This window comes from Ochotona curzoniae, unplaced genomic scaffold (genome assembly GCF_017591425.1).
Source record: "Ochotona curzoniae isolate NIBS_2020 unplaced genomic scaffold, NIBS_Ocur_1.0 contig_4148, whole genome shotgun sequence".
Lineage (NCBI taxonomy): Eukaryota > Metazoa > Chordata > Mammalia > Lagomorpha > Ochotonidae > Ochotona > Ochotona curzoniae.
In genome coordinates, this window is record NW_024466146.1 from 5,065,473 (window position 1) to 5,086,524 (window position 21,052).

The 21,052-nt window shown below is 39.2% G+C and overlaps 1 protein-coding gene across 2 annotated transcripts in view; it reads right to left on the reverse strand.

The window, feature by feature from the left end:
• Positions 1 to 21,052, reverse strand: part of KLF7 (Kruppel like factor 7) — a 93,032-nt gene that overhangs the window by 65,520 nt on the left and 6,460 nt on the right. The window lies entirely within an intron of this gene.

Consider the following 21,052-nt stretch of genomic DNA (forward strand, 5'->3'; position numbering starts at 1 on the left):
CTACTTGGGGGAATGAATCAGCAAACAGAAGATTTCCTCTTTGTCTATCCTCCTGTCTATATGTCTGACTTTCCAATAAAAATAAATAAATCTTTTTTTAAAAATAAAAGCTTAAATGTCTTCTTCACCACAAGGCCATCAGATACAAAGTATATATGTTTATTTTACTCACATTTCTTAAAGGATACACTAGTACTTAAGATTTAAATATAAGTATTATTTTCATGTGTCATCAGCATTTTTTATTTTAAAGAAAAAACTCAGGGGCCTGATGCAGTGGCATAGCAAACTAATCCTCTGCCCTGTGATGTCGCCATTCCATATAGGTACTGGTTCGAGTCCCAGCTGTTCCACTTCTGATTCAGCTCCATGTTTACAACCTGGGAAAGTGGTGGAGAATGGCTCCTCCACATACATGAGAGACCTGGAAAAAACTCCAGGCTCCCAGTTTCAAATTAGCTCAGTAATAGCCATTGCAACCATTTGCGGAGTAGACCAGCAAATGAAAGGTCCCTCTCTGTCTCCCCTCTCTGTAAATTTGCCTTTCAAATAAAAATAAACCTCAAAAAAACTTAAGGTCTAAGATGGATTCTAAATGGAGTGGGAAATTTAACTTCATGGGGTATGCCTGAGCATAGGCACCTGTGTCGGAGGTCAGGACCAATTCCCTGATCCCAGAACACAACCTTCTCCCTCTGCTGCATCTTCTTTCCTCCTCTGGCCTCTAGAAACCACAAGGAAGAGAAGCAATAAGGGCAGAGGGACACAATAATATTTTCAACTCTCATTTTTTTTTTAATTGGAGAAAATATGTTGGTCTTGGAATCGGATTTAATGCCTCCCTTTCCTATCCTGTCCCTCCTCTTTCCAACAAAGAACTCAAGCTGAAAACAATATTCACGTCCTTCTATGCAAAATGAATGAGCCACACTCTTAAAGACACCTTCCAGTTCAAACTTTTGGCTGATGATCCACCAATGGCCTTCCCTTATTCTTAGTTCCTTACCAAGGCAAACCAGACCTCCCAGGATCTGGCCTTATTTTCCTCCACTCTTTTGCTCTTTCTTTAGCCCTTACTCTCCTCACACCAATCTCATGTACATTTTCAAGCCCTAGAATCTGACATTCTCAATATCTGAATGCAGATTCCCCAGGCATTGCACATCTGTTTTTTTTTTTTTAAATCTATTGCATTTGCATTCCATCTTCACTATCACCTACTCAGCCAACCTTATTTGACCTGGCCAAAGAGACTAATACAATCATCCCATTATTCATCACACTGCCTGGTTTTGTTTGCATTTTAGTGTTAACAGAGACCTGGAAAGATTTGATCATCTCTTTTCATGTTCACTGTTTTTCCCTACTAGAATACAGTCCCAGAAAAACTGGGATGTGGTCTTTAATCTCAATAAATCCCAGCACCCAGCAATGTGGCTGGGAAAGGCTTCCAAATCATTCCAATGAAATGAATCAATGAAGCTATTGATCAGCTCTGGGATTCTAGGAAGCATTCTAGCTGGTCAGGAAGTCTACCCCAAAATGTTCACCTTATTAGATCAAAAGACTCAATCACCATTTTTCCTCTATTACAAATTGTAGATCTGGGAAGGCTCTCACTGATTCACACTCATAAAACAGGGCCTCTTCGCAGGACAAAAGGGTCAGTCTTGGAAGCACACCCCCAGCTGCTTCCAACAGATGTGATGGGCATTTCTTCCCAGCAGTCTGCATTGCATCAGGGGTTAGAATGTCACTACAATGAACCAAACCCACCCCTCTCCTCACCCCAGTGACAGGTGCTTATTAACTGGTGTCCTGAGGGAAAAGATTAAAGATAGATCCTCCACCCACTTTGTATGATGTATTCCCAATTCTACCATATTTTAAAGAACTTCTCCAGGGAAGGCAACACTAACCATTAGTTTTCAGTAAGCATTTGGGTCACAGCAACGTTAGCAGCCCTTAAATGAAAAGGCCCATTCAAACCTAACAGTCACCACGGACTTGTGTTTTCTGCTACCCTGAATACCCTACCATTCACTTACATAGACAACACACTTTGAAATTCTTGTGTTGGCCCATTCTGGTGCCTTTCCACTACATTCCTAAACATGGAAGCATCTCTTTTCTCTCTACTCCCTTTAAGAATTTTACATAAAAAGATATCTCTACTGAGCGGTGCTATTTCTTTTAGTGCCATTATTTCTGATACAGAAATCTCAAACATTGGATGAGAGCCAAAATCCAATTAAGAGGGTATGGCGTTTGAACCAAGCAAGAGCTGGGGGTGAAAATATTGAATATAAGTTGCACAGGGTTTCTATATGACAAAGAGACAGTTTGTGCAAGCCACTTGCAATGAAGTATAGATTTTTCCCAATCATTTTTTATGTTAAAAATTTTCTGCTAACAAACAATACCTGCATATTTTCATATGTTCTTGAAGCCTTTCTCTAAACCTTCTTGTTCCCAGAAACATAAGGTGGCTTGCTTTCTTCTTCCTTATGTTAAGCAGTTAAGAATCTTTCACATTCTGGCTGGGGGAAAGTGATGGAAAAAGTAAAAGATGTGTATCTTTCATGTAAAGAAAAGTAACACTGTTTGGTCCAATTATGAATCACATTACAAAATTTCAAATGAATAACTCAACCCAACCTCATCAGAGAAAAAATCAAGTCCTTGGATTCTTGTAGCTCGGGCACCTCCCTTTACCTCGGGTGGTTCCACTGATAGAGGATGACACACCAGACTTTCATTGAAGAAGAGACACTAATTTGAATCATCACTGACATTCCCTTTCCCCTTTGCTCCTGTCTGAACCAATTTCCATACAGTTTCAAGGAAATCATCAGCCCATGTAAAGGGGAACTCCCAATGGAATGAGAACTACATCAGCAGCATACAGAGGGAAATCTAATTTCCAATCCAGTTGCTTTGTTGTTCCAACCTCAAAGGAAGGTTACTACATTTGCACAACACAAATTAAGTTTTAAGATAACTACCGTGGTCTAAAATTAATAAAAATTCTCATGGGAAAAGGTGAGTTTTGGTCATAATCTCCTTGTGCAATGGAGATCAACTCCACCAGAACTAATGGGTGGTCTGGGTCTTTGAGGTCTCCATTAACTCAACAACAACAACAAAAAAATCTAAGAACAACATATTCTCCTGGAAACCACTACATCTGTCACTCACAGCTTATGATGAATTTATTCTTAATCCAAGACAATATTCACATGAAGAATTCTCAAACTATCTCTTTGACAGTTCTCATGGAAATGTATTTTAATGGTCCAAATTAAGAATTCCTTTTCGGCATGACAAGATACGCCAATGCGATTTCCTAGTGCCCTACTTACTGAAATAAACCTTGTGGCAAGACACCACTGTGACTACATCATTAATTAACTTGAACTACATACCGGAACATTGCTGCTAATAAAACTCCCCTATAAAGAAAACATGTTTTCTCTACTGAGAATTCTGGAATGTGAGCCCCAGCAGAGCCACCACCTTAATTAAGAAGACATTTTTGATGTTTATGTCTATGTCTGCAACTGCCATACAAGGTGGTCATAGTTGGCTTGATCTTCAATAACTTGAGATCCTCTTTGCATGTGCTTCTTAAAAAAAATGAAATGAAAGTGACATCCATGCTACCAGGAGTTCCTAATTATGTGAATGAAATATTACTGCTTCAAAAAAGGCATGCTTTATCTACAGAGTTCTTAAAAACACACCTAAGGTTTCAACCCACAACTTACTGAATCATAGATCTACAGGAATCTCTCATTTTCTCTTGAAAATAGAGACAGAAACAGGAACAAATTATTTACTACAAAAGCCAAGTGAAACTGGGACTTTTCCAATTCACTCCATGAAAATGCCATATACTTTTTTTTTCAACAGAAAATTTCAATGAGAAAACCATCTGAAAATGTTTATCAATCTTTGTCACATCATGTCATACCTGGGAGTCTCCCTGTGAGACTACATGAGCAACAAGGATTAACATATCCATCCTATTTACAAGGAACCTAACTTAGTAAACAAAACAATGCTGAGTGTAATGTAAAACAAAAATAAATGGAACTAGTTATCACTTTTTAGGATCTGTACTAAGCTTAATGCTTATGTGAGGTAAGCTGCTTCTTGGGAGGTGTGCATCCCACTGTGCAGTGCTTGGGTGGAATGACTGCAGCTTTCTGATGATGTTCGCCCTGAAAGCAGCAGGTGATAGCTCAAGCAGCTGGGTCCCCTCGAAGTCCTGGCTTTGAACTGGCCAAGTCCTCACTGTTTCGGGCATTTGAGGAGTCAATCAGCAAATGGGCAATCTCTTCATCTATGTGTACATCTCTCTCATTTCTGTGTCTTTCAGATAAATAAATAGGTAAATAAAATATCCAAGCTAAGCTAACATAAATAAACACACATACAGTTTATTTAAAATGCCGTTCGCGTATTTGATTAGTGCAAATACATTGATATTGGAGTTCATAGCAAGAATTTACACTTGTCTAAGCAAAGTTTAAAAGCAAGAGTTTAAACTTGTCTTTCAACATTAAAAAAAATCTGATTTTAAATAAATATAAAAACACAAGTTTGACTAAACAAGATCCCACACCTTCCCCCACAGTGTCCTTCAGAAGTGTTTCTTGGCTCATTTTCTGCACCAGTATTATCAATCATCCTTTTGTTCAAAATTCAAATTGAAAATGCAATAAGAAAAAACACAAGCATTAGAAGTAGTAAGAAAGGAGGAAAAAAAAAAACAGAACAATGAGAAACAGATGAGCAAGTATCTCATTCCTGTTTAAAAATCCTGGATTCCATAGCTGTGTCTCATCACGACACACCTCTAACCACAAGTGTCCACCAAGCCTTGGGAAGTACATCAGCTCCAGAACAAAATTAACTCTTGGCACTGTTCCTCATGTGAAATGGAGACATTAATTTGAAAGTGTTTTGTCTCCAGTGATCCAGCAGGGCAGATGAAAGAAGGACAACAGTGGTGAAATTATTGTGGTGCAGAAATTCATGGTGATGGAGGCCATCTTTGGAAAAAAAAATCCATTAATTTTAGCTTTTTTTTTTTTGTAAGGGGTATGTCTAAGCATTCTTACCTAATAAAAATCCTTGAACTTTTCAACTTTTACTAAGTAGGTAAAATCTAAGTCAAGGTGGAGTAATTGTGAAAACACAGACCAAAATCACAAGAACTTTTGCCAGCCCCACCCACAGAATCAACCCTGTGCATGTCTCTGAATCACCTCTTTAGGTCTTGATTTCTCCACGTCCATGAACACAATAGACATAAACATTCTCTTCTAATGCTATGGAAATCCTCTGATTTTGAATGTAAAAAAAAAAAATGTCTCATGACAAAATCTTGCTTGTTAAAGGAAGCAAAGCATGGACAAGATGAAATGCACGACTCTGATCCCTCTGAATCTACAAGTGCCATGTTTCTGAGGGTTTTAAAAGTACAGAACTCTGAGCTACAGCTTGTGCCCAATCACTTAGTCCCACATGGCTAACCTTGGAGTCCTAGAGCATGCAGGTATCATTTCTAAGGATGCTTTCCTCTGGAAATAACACCTTTACTAGTAAAATCAGGGTAGAATTTACAGAGTCAAATACAAGCAGCAAGGGGAACAACATACATACAAAAAAAAAAAAAAACCCTGCTTTTGACACATCCTGAAACAGGGAACATGATAATGAGGAAAGGAGGAGACTGGTAAAATGGGGAAGTTGCTACAGGACTAACAGGGGAAGTTGCCACACATCTCCAGCTCACTGAAACCATGGGGCAAATGGAGGTACAGTGTTGCAAAGTTTTTAAAAGAGGCCAGCATTCCATGCAGCTTAAGTGAAATCTCTAGGATTTCTAAAATACTGGTAGTTAATACTGAGAAACCAGAGTGTGTAAAGCCAGCTGGGGCCACGGGTACCACTTTGAGATTTGTGTTCTACAGACAAAAAGAAACGAAGGGAGAATTGCAGGCATATTAGGGGAGCTCCCTCCCTTGCAGACCCAAATTATTAGAAAGCTTCAAAGTTTGTCTCTTAGTGTAGCTTCCAGCGGGGGAGAGGTAAGTAAGCCCTATCTCCAACAGAGTTTTCCTATGAAATCCTTTATTGGAGGAAAGACTAAGCGGGATGAAACAGCAAATGACCAGCACTTTGATGAGCTTTGCGCTTACCTTCTCTTGCTCAGTGCCACTCAGCTTGAAATTTCCCCTCTCAAGAAAAAAATGTTGACAAAAGAACAAGGGATCTGTAGAGCGGACCCTCTTCATTGTCAAGCAAAAGGCACCAAGAGCTATGACAAACACACAAGAGCTTTCAGGCCTGTCACCAAGTTTAAGTTCCTCCTGGACCTACCACAGTATTTGGTACAATCAGCATTTGCTCAATAAATGTTCCTTAAATGAATTATTTAAAAATCTCAATAACAGATACTGTTTTTTTTTTCTCACTGAATGCTCTTCTCCACGTCTAGATTTGGAGATATGGCCACCAGGATGACAATCAAAAAGAAAGAACTGTCTGCTAGCATAAACATGCTCTACCTGTTTGAACAGTGTTGGCCCTGAGGGGGGGCGAAGGCGGGGACTGTGTGTTTTGCTTGTTTTACATTAATCCAACAATCATTCCCTGAGCTTCCACTTTGTATAAGATACTGCTCCAGGAACCTCAGGAGCCCTTATGCCCCAACACCTGCCTACAAGGTGTTCAAGAATACAAGTAAGGGGTAGAAATACATACAATTAAAAGTACTGTGTTAAATGTGTGACTAAGGACTAGAGTGAATAAAGTGCTATGGGAACATAGAGAAGGAGAGATCAGAGATGCTACGTGAAGTTACATTTGACCTAGACCTTGACAGACAAGTGAGCTTTCATCAAGTAGAGAGAAGCATATTGAATCAGCAGACATGAGTAAGGGTGTGGAAACAAGAAAGCCTGACTATGTTTTGGAAAGGAATGAGCAGTTTGGGTGCTCTTATTCATGGGACTGTTACTGAGAAAATACAATGTGAATGCCTAGAACACATCAAGTATTCTTGGTTAGCAATGGCATTGCTTTGCTCTGGGCTCAGCTCTGCCAGTACATTTGCTTACTAAAGGCAACAGCCACTTCTCTAGGTTCTTGGTAATAATTTAGTGAATGGTTACAATGCGCAGTAGTCATACTAACATGCCCCTGTAATATTCCTGCGCTAAATTATTTAGGAAAACCATTGGAAGCATTTTCAGATCCACCCTCTCAGCTAAAAAGCACATGCATAATAAAGCACAAAATGAAAGCAACCACAAAAAATATAAGAAATGTTACCCCCCAAAATTCTTTAGCTAAAAAAATAATGCTATTGAATCAAGCACAATAGTAACTCCAGCTCTGTGCTGCCAGTAATAAAGTAGAAAAGGTCAACAATGAGTTAAGAAATTCTCTCATCAAATTAAAGAAATATCAGTTCTCCACAGGCCAGTAGATGAGGTTTAAAGTAAAATCTGAAGTAGAAAAAGAAGAAATCATGGAAGAGAAGATTAATGAAAGGAAGAATGAGATGAGATTAAAAAAAAAAGATTTCCCACCAAAAATAAGCTTTAATAAATTCCTCTATTAAACATGGTCAAATGTTTTGTTAATGAGAGAACTGAAGGTTCAGATCCTACGTATGTTTTTGTCCTTTGCATTCCAATTCTGTTGATGTTATTCTGGCTTTCTAAGCAAAGAGGAAACCTCACCCATTCCTCTAGCCAGGCATTTGCGACCACATGCTCCCAGCCAACAACCCTTCAATGCTCCTTGAGGCCCTTATCCAGGGGGTGCCAGGCACATCGGATCTGGTTGTAAAGGGCCTACTGCTCCTGCTCAGGTTCCATGCCAGAGTTCATTGAGGGCTCCAGGGCAAGCCTCCCTCATTAAGAACAAAATGTGCAGGCACATTTGACCTTTGCAAATTCAGCCCAGGTCCAAGCTTCCTGATTCAAAACAAAAGCTCCAGGGCTGGAAAGAGTTGGAAGAACATTGCCAGCATTCAGACCATCCCCCATGCATCCTCCGTGACGGAGAGGCTCACAAAATCAATAGAACAGCATTATTAACTCTGCAATATCATAAGAGGGGACTTCGGGCTCTGCTTTAGTGAAAAAGGAGTAGGGGATGGGCAGGCTGGCTCCCAGGGAATGGATACTTCATTAAAGTCTTAACTCTGGGGAGGCAACTGCTGTGCAACTCAACAGATGAACCTGGAGTATGCTGAGAGGCTCCTGGAAACATCTTGGCCCTAGTCTTGCAGTTGCCACAGTGGAATAAAAAGGCAAAGCTAGAGACCAACTAAACCCTGAATGCAAAAGAGTAGCTGTTTGGTTATAAATTTCCAAACTTGCCAGCAAGTCATGTCAGGAGGCTCTTCCAGGGCAAAGGTTGTAAATGCATCATACCAACGTGACACTCTTTATCTGCAGTCACAAATGGTGGGCATTGTGACACCACATGTTAAGCTGCTGTTTACAATATTCACATCGCATGCTGTAGTACCAGGTTCAAGCCCAAGCTATTCAACCTTACAAGACAACTCCCTGGTACTTCACCTGGAAAGCAGAGTATTACTACTCATGGGAGAGTCCAATGTGGAATATGAGGTTTTTGACTTCAGCCTGGCTCAGCCTTGGCTGTTGGAGCCATTTGGGGAGCAAACCAACATATATAAGATCGATACCCATCTCTCTGTCTCTCCCTTTCAAATAAATAAACAAATTTGGGGGGCCAATGTTGTGGCATAGCAGTATAACAGATAAAGCTGCCACTTGGAATGCTAGCATCCCATAAGAATACTGGTTCAAGTCTGGGCTGATCCATATCCAATCTAGTTCCATGCAATACACCTGGGAAAGCAGCAGAAGATAGCTCAAGTGGCTGGATCCCTGAACCCACATGCGAGGCCTGTAAGAAACTCCTGGCTTCAGCCCAGCCCAGCCATGGCCACTGTGGGCATCTGTGGAACAAACTAGCAGATGGAAGATTCTTCCCTTCTCTGTCTCCCTCTTCCTCTCTCCCTGTGTGTATAACTCTTTCAAATAAACTAAATTTAAAAAATTAAATTAAGAGGATATTTAGCCTAATACATTTATTCAATGCCAACATTATACACAGAATCTGGAGCATGGCAATGTGTTTAGATAAGCATCTTTAGTACCTAGCCCAGTACTTAGCACATCAAACTCCAGGTCTCAGGAAAGGAAGAGGGAAAAGAAAACAGGGAAGAGAGAAAACAATTCAATGGATTGGAAAAAAAGAAATCACGGACGAGAAGTGGATTATAACCACAAAATTAAGCATTCTCTACTTGCTTCCTGAGAATCCAATTTTATTATGAAGGAGTGTGATCATTCTACTTTCTTTGTCTCCAGTTAACTTCAATACTAAGTAACTGTTCTGATGGAAAGCAACCAAGAACAGGCAAGTAGATGGATATATAAATAAAGTTAAGTCTCCAAACTCATGGCGGTTTAGGAAAAACCCTGCTCTGTTCTCTTCTCTCCACCCGAAAAAGTTAAGAGTCTATGTTCTCCAGAGTTCTCTCCAGTTTCACTTGTAGTGAGATTGGAAAATTTAATATATTTTAGGGAAAATATATATTTATATGTATATGTTGTAGAGTACAACCCTATCCTGACCACTCCCAGTCACCTCTGGCTGATGGTCCTCAACAATAAAACCTGGTACAATACTCACTAGCCACCCCTACCCTGCTCCATGAATCAGAGCAATGTAAAGCTACCACTGCTACTGTCTGTCTGCACACCAGCTCCTTCCTCTTCCTTCAGTGACTCTTCTCTCTTCCTTTTCTTCCCCTTTCTCTTCTAGAAACTGCCCTTATTTCCAGGTCTTCATTGTCCTAGAGGCAATCTTTGTCTTCCTGTGTGCCCTTTTCCAAGGGCCCACCAGCTCCTAATAGTAAATACTAAACAGGATATACTGCAACTAAGGCTTATGCACAAGAGAGAAAGTGCTTAGTGACACTGGAAGAATTGAAAAAAGGTTTGGGTAGCAGGAGGAGTTCCGTGAAGGCTTTACTCTGTCCCCTTCCATACAGGAAGCAAGCATTATGGGAACCGGACATGATGGCCTGATGAGACCCAAGTAGATGGGTAGGACAATCTGCTGCCACTCTATGCAACAGACACATGCCACTAGAGGCACAGCCCAGGGGCTAGAAGAGACCATCTCTCTGCTTCCTAAAGCTATTTTCTCAAGTAAGAGAGAAGTAGGGTATATTTATATCCCCATGAAACAGACAGAAATTGTACTATTATTAAAGACAACTGCTAGTGGTCCAACTCACCGATCTTCTCAGGAGGTTTTCTTTTTTTTTTTTAACTTAGCATACACAACTTTAAAAAATACAAACATAGGAAAATGTAAGTGGTTCATCTATCATTCTATGACCCAGATTGTTCTTAAAAAATAAAAAGTAACGATCAAACACAGAAATTGAAAACACTGAAACAGAAAAGGCATTCTGTCCCGTCTCTACCATCAACTATTAATGAATATTTAGGCTTCTATCTGAAATACTTGTATATACATACATATACATATATATGTATGTGTATATGTGTATATATATATATATATGTTCTGAGTCAAGAAAAAGAAAATTAGTACATTTTCCTTTCTGAGATGCATCTTCAACAATTTTCTGGAGAGAAAAAATTTTAAAATAATTTGCAAGCAACACCCCCACTTCAAGCTGTTCCCTTCTCTGCAGGAGGCTCTGCCTTTGTCTTCTGGGTAAGCTGTACATTTTCATACTCCATGGAGGTTTGGCAGAGTTGCCAGACTCAGACAGAGGAAGGGGCCTCTTGGGCCCACATCCCAGACTTGCCTACAACTGTTCTGCAAATGATGTTCATCAACCAAGAAGCTGCCACCAATTCATCCTGGCTCTGTTGTGTTTACTCTGTGTCCAGTGGAGGTACTGTCCAATGTGCATACACCATTACTGCCAGTCACAGGAGTAAAAGACATCCAGAGAGAGTCTCCCGAACAGAAATACAGATGTGCTCTCATTTCAAGCTTTGCTCCTGGGGTGGACTTTTACCTGACACCTAAGCTTTCAAATTCTTGTCAATGTGGGACCTGCTGGAAGCAACACATAGCTCAAGCATCTAAAGGAGAAGAGTTTATCAGATGTGGTCAACGCAAAGTGATCTTTGTGTGTGAGAGCTCAGCCTGTCTTCCAGTCTACAGCTACCTCTTATCCAGGTAAAGACAGGCTAGGATAAAAGTCCATGTCCCTGAGTGGAACAAGATGTAGTTTCTCAATCTTATCATGGTACAAAAACAAAGACTTAGAGGTCTTGGCAACTCCAGGACTTCCTATGCAGGGAATTCCCCAGTTCTCCACCATCTAAGCAATGCATGTGACACTGCATTGCTAATGAGTCATTTTAGACACAAGGACTTCCCCTTTAGAAGACAACTGCCCCTTTGGTACTCACCTCCACCCAAACTCACACCTCCTCATCCCTGCATGCCACCACCACACATTCACATTCACATATAAATGCACACAGTGCTTTGTGAGTGTGGTAGAAAATCATATTATCAACAATGTATTTTTTAAGATAAAAAAAAACTTTACCCAGACACTTGGACACGTCATATACCAAGTGCATATTTTCAAAAAGTCTAGTTGAAAGTTAACACACAGCAAAACACACAAACGATGTTAGTAAATTATATGCCCTTATTTAGACAACCACTAGGAAAATCTTCAGTGCCAGCACCAAAGCACAAGTAACAACTCCATTTTAATAAATCAGAGACTCCCAGATTCTGACTCAGAAAACAACAGGAAAGAGGAAGCAAACCAACAAGAAGTGATAGTGGAAGGCTTAGAATAAAACCTTCCTTATGACAGAAGAGAATAATGCTGTGACAGCTTATATGGGCACTTTTATAGCCATAAATCATTTGATAGTAACAGCCATATTATTAAAATCCCTATATTGTAGAAGTGAAAATTCAGTTCTGTGTTTGCCCTGGAAATAAAGTCAGTGCTAAATTCTAGATTTTCTGTCAAATTCCTTGAATTTTCCATGACACAAGTGTTTTTCAAACTTTAATTTCACCTTCTATATTTTAACCAAAGCAGCATCCCAATTGTATGTTATTTTATCTATGATTTTCATGTTTTAATCATCTCATTAAGGCATTATATTTTAAGCCTGTATGTCATTTAAAGTCATTTAAAGTTATATTTCTGCAAATAGTGATTAATAGAAGATAATCACAAAATTAAAACCAAGAAAATCAAAACAATCTTATTAATTTAAAACTAGATGTTTGCCTTTAAAAAGGTCTGAGTCTCTTAAAAAAATGGAGGGAAGAAAGGAGAGAGGGAACGTAGGAAGAAGGGACTTGCTAAGACATCAAGTCTTAGCAAGATATAAATGACATGTCACAACAAAGCTGGTTCTACCACCTTGAATTAGAAGGACTTAAAACTGAAAAGGAAACAAAATTGTCAAGGTGACTATGTGTTATACAGCTGAAAACCTGGAGACCAATACCCTAAGCTATGCTGCACTATCCCTTATGCTAACATGCAAATATGTTTAAAATATTGCAAAGGAGTTCACAAATGTGAACCTTGGACCTAAATGATGATCTCTAGAGCTCAGGAAGATTACCTAAAAAACTGAGGTAGAGTGGGGTGGGTGGTGGTACAGGGAATAGAATAAAATGTCTGGAGTTCATGGAGTTTCAATATTTATAAAATCCTAATCTGTGTGAATAACAGACACCAATACAAGCTCATGAATGCAAAAGCAGGAGGAAAAACCAAGCAGGCACATCTTGGTGGGAGGACAAATGATTTGCATTCTGTTTCTTTTTTGCAGGAAAACCATTTGTGTGAGGATATTCTATGGTCATGCACTACCTCCTTAAGCTTTCTTTTTTCCTTTAATTTTTCTTTTTCTCTTTACTTATTGTTTTCTTGCTCTTTCCTCCTTTCTAGAAATAACAATAGCTGACTTTTCTCATAAGATAAAGTTACTATTTTTTTAAACACACACATACACACACAATAATGACCCTGAGCCTTTATGTAGCACTCAGAAATGTTTTAGAGAAAAATAGGAGAAAAAAACACTAGAAACACCCAGTATTAACTAATTCAAAGAAATGCTTAGCAGGAAAAGAATGACCCTGAACATCACCATCTGGTCAAAGTAAACGATGTCCTCCATAACATAAGAAAGCCAATAGAAAAGAATATTTTTTTTAAATACCCCTAATGTAGAATCACATCCTGAGAGCATTAGACATTGAAGGCCAAGCGCTTTGCTGGCAGTATTACAATGCAAGAACACAAATTACTTGACATCCAGGCAAGCATTTTATTATAATACCTTAGACTTCGTCACACCAAAAGCATTACTTTCTCCACAAAACAGGTCATACAAAACCCACTTCCACAGAAAGCAGTCAGTTAAAGCAGTTTATGGAATTCTTCACAGCATGCTTCTATGTTAGACTAAGAAAACTCAGAACTGGTCACATATTTTTCATCCACACAAAGGAATTCTTCCCATAATTGTCCAGTTAGGTCTTTAGGAGTGGTCAAAGAAATCCTAACAAGAAGTCATTTTGTTAATGAGAAATATCACATAAAGGGAAAAAAAAAAAACACTTTCTTTTAGACCAAGAAGAAGCTGCAAGCTCAGGAGAATCAGAGTCAGCATCCAAGTTGGAAAATATTACAAATACCAATAAGGAATGAACACGCTCTAAGCAACTGTTCAGCCCAGGCGGGGGAGGGGCAAACCAGATGGTCTTTTCCATCCCAGATTTCGATGATCCACAACAGAACCTGGATGACTAGGAAAAAGTGAGATGCAATTTGGAAATTGCTTTATGAAATAGAATTCCAAACAAAGACATTCAACAAGGCAGAAAAATTGAAAAAGAAATGAAAATGGATTCTGGATGACAGCTAAAAGAAGCCAGCTTGACACTGATGGAAAAATAGAAGTAGCCCCAAATCACAGCTTTTTAGAAGGGAAAGGTGCCTTCAGGTGCCACTAATGCAGGATGCACAAACCCAAATGTGCGCTCACTGGGTCAGAGATCACACATGAAATGATTGGAAACAGTGGAAACAAAGTTAATTAAAGACTATAGCAAAGATTTAAAATATTTGAGATATAAAGATGATGAACATCTGCTTGGTGACCAAATAGTACAGCTCTTGAAGTCAGTTTGGCATAGGAACTTCCTGTTTTTGTCCCTGACAATCACACTGTCGGTAACGCGGTTGGTTGCACCATGTGCAGGAGGGACAGGGGGGCCCAAGAAGCAGCACCGCATCCTTTGAGGCTAGGCACACAGCAGCCGGTGTAGGGAAAAGAGCCAAGTGTTGGGATTATATTACACAGGGAGAAAAAGACAAAACAACAACAACGGAAAATGACATTAAGGCCAAAGTCTTCTGCATGCCCCTCAGTTCAGATGTACTCAGTTACATTTCTTTTTTTTTTAATTTCAAGAATAAATTAAATGTTCATCCAGTTAAAGAAAGAGCTCCTGGGAACGGAAGAAAAACACAGAGGAAGAGCATGCTGAAAATAAGCAACAAAGTGGTCAGGGAGTCAGGTATTCCACTTCTTATAGTTAAATCTGTCCCTACGTTGAATAAGAAATGGCAAAAGGAGCTGATTTTTTCCACTTTACAAACAGGAAAAGAGAGGCACACAAACACTTGCGTTACAGTTTGTTTCTTAAACTACACATTTGAAAGTCATATGTTCATGGCTTCTTTTTGGTATTCCTTCCTTAAAGAGCAAGGCAAGGAGAACTCTTTGGTTAACATGCATTAAGAAAATGAGTAAGCTCAAGAATATTTATTGTAAGCACAACGCCAGGGTGGGGGAATGAAATCTCACTGAGTCATATGAAATATTCTTGGGGAAGTCTATGAAGTGTAGGGAAGCATGTGACCATCCTTCCCCAAGAGGTGCTGGAAAGAGACTAGACAAAGAATTGGAAAAGTCCCTTCGGGGGAACCTACCCCCTGCTAACCAATGCAGCTTTCCTCCCCTGGTTTCTGTGTGTCTAAGAAAGCACAAATACACAGTCCACAGAAGGAGGGAATGCAGTCATCACACAGTGCTGGCACTCCCTGAAATAAATCTCTCTATAGGTGGTGAGCTAAACCTTTCATATGAAGAAATAATCTTTGAATTTTATAGCAGCATATGCATGACTCTTCTCCCTCCCCCATAAAACTCCCAATATCAACAACTCCATCAAATTATGGCTTTTCAGAGGCCAATTCCAAAACACCTTCCTTTATCACAAGAAGAATATTCCTTGTGTGTGAGAGCGTTTCCATTATGTCTTATTTGAAGGGGGAAAATGAAATAAAAATCCTATCTGAGATATTTATAGATCTCATAAAACCTGATTCACTCTGATAAGCTGCTGTAGGCTCAGTCATCAGGTGAGGCAGAAATGGCAGGTGTAGTAACCAGCACTATATTATGCTATATATGCCTAATTCTGGCTCTTAAAAAAAATAACTGCATGCTGGAAAAATTGAAAGGAAGTAAGTCATAAGTAAGACTAGAGAGAAAGGAAAAGGAAGACCTTGAACATTTGCATGAGCAAGTCTAGCAAATTCCAAGAGTGCCAAAACAGGCCAGTTTCTGGGGGCAATAAGTGATGCTATTGTGCAAGTCATTAACCAGAGCTTCTCCTGTGGAAACGAAAAGGAATACTACATTCAATGGCTCCTGGCCTTTCATTAGTTAGCCTCCTTAGGACACTTTGAGCTCACTGGGTTTTTCAACAGACCAATGACCCTAGAGAAAGAGCCATCTTAAAATGTAACCATGGGGAAATTAGGAGAGAAAAGAGCATTTACTGAGTATATACTATGTGCCAAAAACTAGGCCACAGAGCTAGTTCTTATGGAGAAATTAATAACTCATTCCACAGTCAATGAATGAGACACAGAGATAAATTCTCAAGGTTCTAGCTCTATGTGACTTCAAAGACCCCATGTGATTTGTCTACTATAAAATTCTGTGACCTTAAGTAGTATCTAGCACAATATAGTCCTTTTACAAATGAGAACACTGAAGACATTACAGCAGACTGGTGAGCTTCAAATCTATACAGGTCCAGTGATTATCTGGCCACAATCCTTGACTTCCTAATCAAGTGCTCATATATATAATCAAGTATATATGGAAGGATTGTTAGGTGGCCTACCTAGTAGATCTTAACCCAACCACTTTCAACTCATGTAACGTTAAGCTAACCTTTTACTGTTTCATAATTGAATGTTTCCATTTGTACAATAAGGATAAGGAGAATATGCATTTCACAAGGTTGTTGTAAGAATTAAATGATACACAAAAAGTGCTCCACTGAGATCATCTTTGAAGTATCCGATTGATTTACACATATTATAATGATGCTTATTGTGATGATGGGAAGAATCGTCATATGGAAAAAGGGAAGAGGAAGGTGCATTTTACCACCGGTTTTGCAATGCATTTGCTTTGCAGCCATAGTAAGACAGCTTGCTTAATCTTCCTCTGCCCCAATTTACTTGCCTCTGAGTGGGAGATTCTGCAACATCAGCCTTCTCCCTAGTTACAGAAAACAATGTGCCCATAACAAACAGACCATGAGCATTTTAGGATAAATGTTCAGTACAGATGTTTGTTAGGTTCTCATAAGCAAACAGGAAAATCTCTCATCACTGATGAAATCATCTCTTGCTCTATATTAAGGAAAACAAAAGCCTTGGGATAGGAAAGCAAATGTACAGGTTAGGGATAAACAAGCTTGGAATGCAACAGTAAAGTCAGCAAGTCAGGGCTAACACTGAAGAGCATCTGCAATAGTGACCTGCAGAAGAGGGGTGGGAGGCGATAGGGTGAGAGGTGTCAATAAGATCCTAAATCTTCATTGCAGTATATATGAAAATTACCCATTTTATAGAAATAAATATTTTTTTTTAAAAGAATCAATTCTTCACAGGCCTGCTCTCAGCACTGGATGAAGAACTGTCCTCCATTAATAGGGTCTGAAGTGATGCTATGAAGAACCATTAAAACCTCAATGGTAGGGGCCAGGAGTGAGAGAATCTATCTCCACTCCTTTGAATGTTGAGCAAATCTACGGCTGTCCAAAAATAAGTGCCAAGGCCATGACCACTCCATTGAATTCCTGCTAACTTGGTTCTGGAAGGTGAATGTGACAGTAGGGTCAGGAGCAGGTGGGCACTCCCTTGCAGGGCAATTGCTTCATGGCTAATTGTCATTTTCACAGCTGGGCTGAGCTTTCCAAAAGGTATCCTTCAACTCTGATCTCTGAGCTCCTCTCCTGATGTTCTATTCCCAACCATACCCCCATCAAAGAGAGTTTATAGATGAAAGGATACAGCTACAGTACATACAATTTTTGCAAACATCGCAGTTTGAAAAAGTGGTTTTTCTGAGGCTTCTTTGTACAGATCACTGCATGCCCACAGTCAGTATCTCAGGAGCTGAGCCTTCTATGAATGTGGACACATCTCCTTGCCTCCATGTACTCAGCAGCAATTCTTCTACAGCCTATTTCTATTCTTCTTACTAGAAAAATGGTTCTTTTGAAATTCTCAATAAACAGACTCTACTTCCAAGTAGTGTGGTCAGTAAGAGAAATAAAGAGCTGGTAACTAATGCCTATCTGGCATCATTTAACAGATGTACGTGTAGTGTACATACCCAGCCTTCTAAATCCAAGGGGCAGACTGAGGTAAGTGGAAAAACCATGGCCAAGGGCCTACCAAGAAAGAGTTGTTTGGAATACTTGCATGGCTGCAGTTGCATGTTCAACACCATAAAGTTTCCAGAAATTAAATTTGACCAGGTTAAGCAAATCACTAGTGGGTCACAGGAATTGTGAGCCAAATAGGACTGCCTTAGACACATTAAAATGAAAGGGAGCAAAATAAGAAAAATGAGCAACACTTGGGCAGATGCTGTAAACAAAGAAATTATATGAAATACATCTTCTTGCACTGTCCTGCTGCCTAATAAACCTCTGGTATACTTAGACTCCAAAATATACAAGAAATGAAATATTTCAGTAGAAGTTCTAGGAACCTATTAGTGTGATATACCATTAACCCTCTGCAGATCAATGACTCAAAGCCTTAGGTGTGCCATATACACTGACACCTAAGCTCCTTCCAAATCAATGCCTATTTAATCATATTTCATGTAACCAGAATAAAAACCACTGCTAGAAACACAATCAAACCTTATGTCATAGTCATAACATACAACTCAAATAACTACTGAAGGCCTCCCATGTGCAGGACTCTCAAAAAAAGAGATTATATATTAAGAGTTGATTAACAAAATTATTATGACATCAATTTTGCCTTAAATGATATAGGCTGATTAGAAAAATAATTCAACTGAAAGAAGAAATAAAGAGAGAATGAAGACCATGCCACTAGAAAAACATGAAAAATAATATGTCCAAGAGTAGAAATAGTAGCAACTATTGTTGGCTTAGGGCAAGGGAGGAAGTGTCCTGGAAGATGTGGCAATTGTCTGAAAGTTAGAGGATGTGTGGAATTTGAACACACTGTATCAGGAAGGGGAAAGGTGATAAAATGGAAAGGGTAAAAGAAATAACATAGAGACAGAAGCAAGAAAAGCACAGTCACCCAATTTGTATGCCACTAACTCTGCACAGAAGGGGAGAGAATTTGCAACTGCTTGAGAGCCTGCTCTTACTAAAAGTGAAAGATTCATTTGATTTAAAGAGAAACCAGAGTATAGGCCTACTCTAGGAACACCCTGACTCTCATAATTTTGGGTCTCATCCTAAATGTATACAAAGCCATTGTGAGCTTGGAAACTGGCTACACCAGGAGATTTGGATGGAAACTAAAACCCAGGGAAGTGGCAAGGTAATCCCAGAATGATTGTGGCACGAGAGCAAACAAGAATTTGAATACTATGTTAAAGTATCTTGAAAGTCAAATCAGTGGTAATTTTCAATTTATTTTTAAAATTTCAACTAATGAGATCTTTTCCATCTAATTTTTTATTAAAGGGAGAAACAGGAGCCAAAGATGGTATGTCAGACCTTGATTATGAGAATAGTCATGTTAACAAAACAAAGAGACCAAGAAAAGAAAATGCTCCAAGAAAGAAATTTATGAGTTAGAAGCTTGACATTGTACTACACGATGGTGGTACAACTCCCCAAATCCTTGACTGTAAGCCCCCTATTTTCAATTGAGGAGGGTGTACCTGAAACCTAGCAAAGTATCAGAAAATGCAAGTGAGAGCTCTGTAGAAACCAAGCAGTCCCTCAGAAGAAGATTTCAACTTCTAAGATCTCAGAGGTGAATGAGCTATGAGATGAATGTCAAAATTTCACTATCATACTTCCATTGACACCAAGGCAGAAGGTGAAGCAGAAAGTAGGTGACCAAGGCATGAAGACAGTCCTGTGTTGTCTTCTCTCATGAGGGTAACTGTGGCAAGTACACAACTTCATCACGAAGTTCTCAAATAATTTTGGAAAAAAGAAAAGCTCACAGAAGTTGAGGTTCTTCCCAAATGCATATTACAGCATGAAATTTTTAAATTTTTTTATTATTGTTTGAGAGGAAGAGAGAGAGAGAGACAGCCTATATCTGTTGGTTAGTGAACCAAATGCCTGCAAGGGCTAGAGCTGGGCTACGTTCAAAGCAGGGAGTTAGAAATTCAATTCAGGTCTCCCATGTGGGTGGCAGGCACCCAATGTCTTTAGCCATCACCACTGCTTCTCACACTCTGCAACAGCAGGAGACTGGATTCAGGGGCTCGGGGAAAAAAATCCAGATACTTCCATGTTTGCTCCAAGTTTCTCCAACTCTAGGCTAAAGCCCACATTTCCAATAGTGCTTGTTTAAGTTTATAAAACATTATAGCCTTGCTGCCCATACAACTACGTCAACAAAAACCCAGTTCAATTTTTTTTTCAAGAACTGATACATAGGTGATTGTTTCATGCAGCCCCCCTTATTGGAAAATATCAGAAACAAAGCCAATTCACATTTTCTGCTTTCTACAGAAAATCTCAATCCTATCTTCCATCCAACCCCCTACACATATGCCTTAAGGCACCCTCCTTACTCCCAAACCATTTATTATTAATGGATGATAGTTTTATAATACTGGAATATCACTGAGGACTTTTTTTAAATTCAATACAGTTTATGTTTTCCAATTTACTGCACATTAAAAGTAGAAAGAACTAAATCACATAAGTAAGCTTTTTTTAAAAAAAAAAAATATTCAATAGCTTAGACTAATGCCTAGCCAATTTCCAAAAATTCATGTGTTAGTACTCTCTAAAGTTAAAGAGAGATATTCTTGTCTCCTTTTCAGGGGGAAAAAATCTCATAAACAGAGAATGAAAAGTGGGAGTCAAAGGATATTCAGAAGGGACTGATGGGAAAGAAACTAATTTGGGCACTGCAACAGCCGTGGGATCTGGAACCATCAGTATTAACAACAAGCTGAATGACCTTGGAGAGTTCAACGCCTTAACTGATTCTAACATTTAACCTGATTCAATTCTGCTATCTTAGTTTTGAGGAAACCAAGACCCTTTCTTGATCTAAAATTCAAAGGTGCAGGGTTCCCAGCTTTAGCACAAGGCTAAGGGCCTGTCTTCCAATATGACAATCAGGAAATGTCAACAAACTCATATTCAGAAATAGATATCACATATGGCTCTACATTAATTATTTTAATTAACTAATCATTTCCGAATGACACAGACATGGATGCTGTTTCCTGGCCATTACGGGCATATGTAGCCACACTGTACACTCATCTGTCCACAAACTATCCAGCTCCCAACCTGCTTTTAGCTAAAAACATGCCCAAAATTGAACTTGTTAAGTCTCAACCATGTTTCATAAACAAGATGGTAACACCATGAGTAGAGACTAATAGGCACA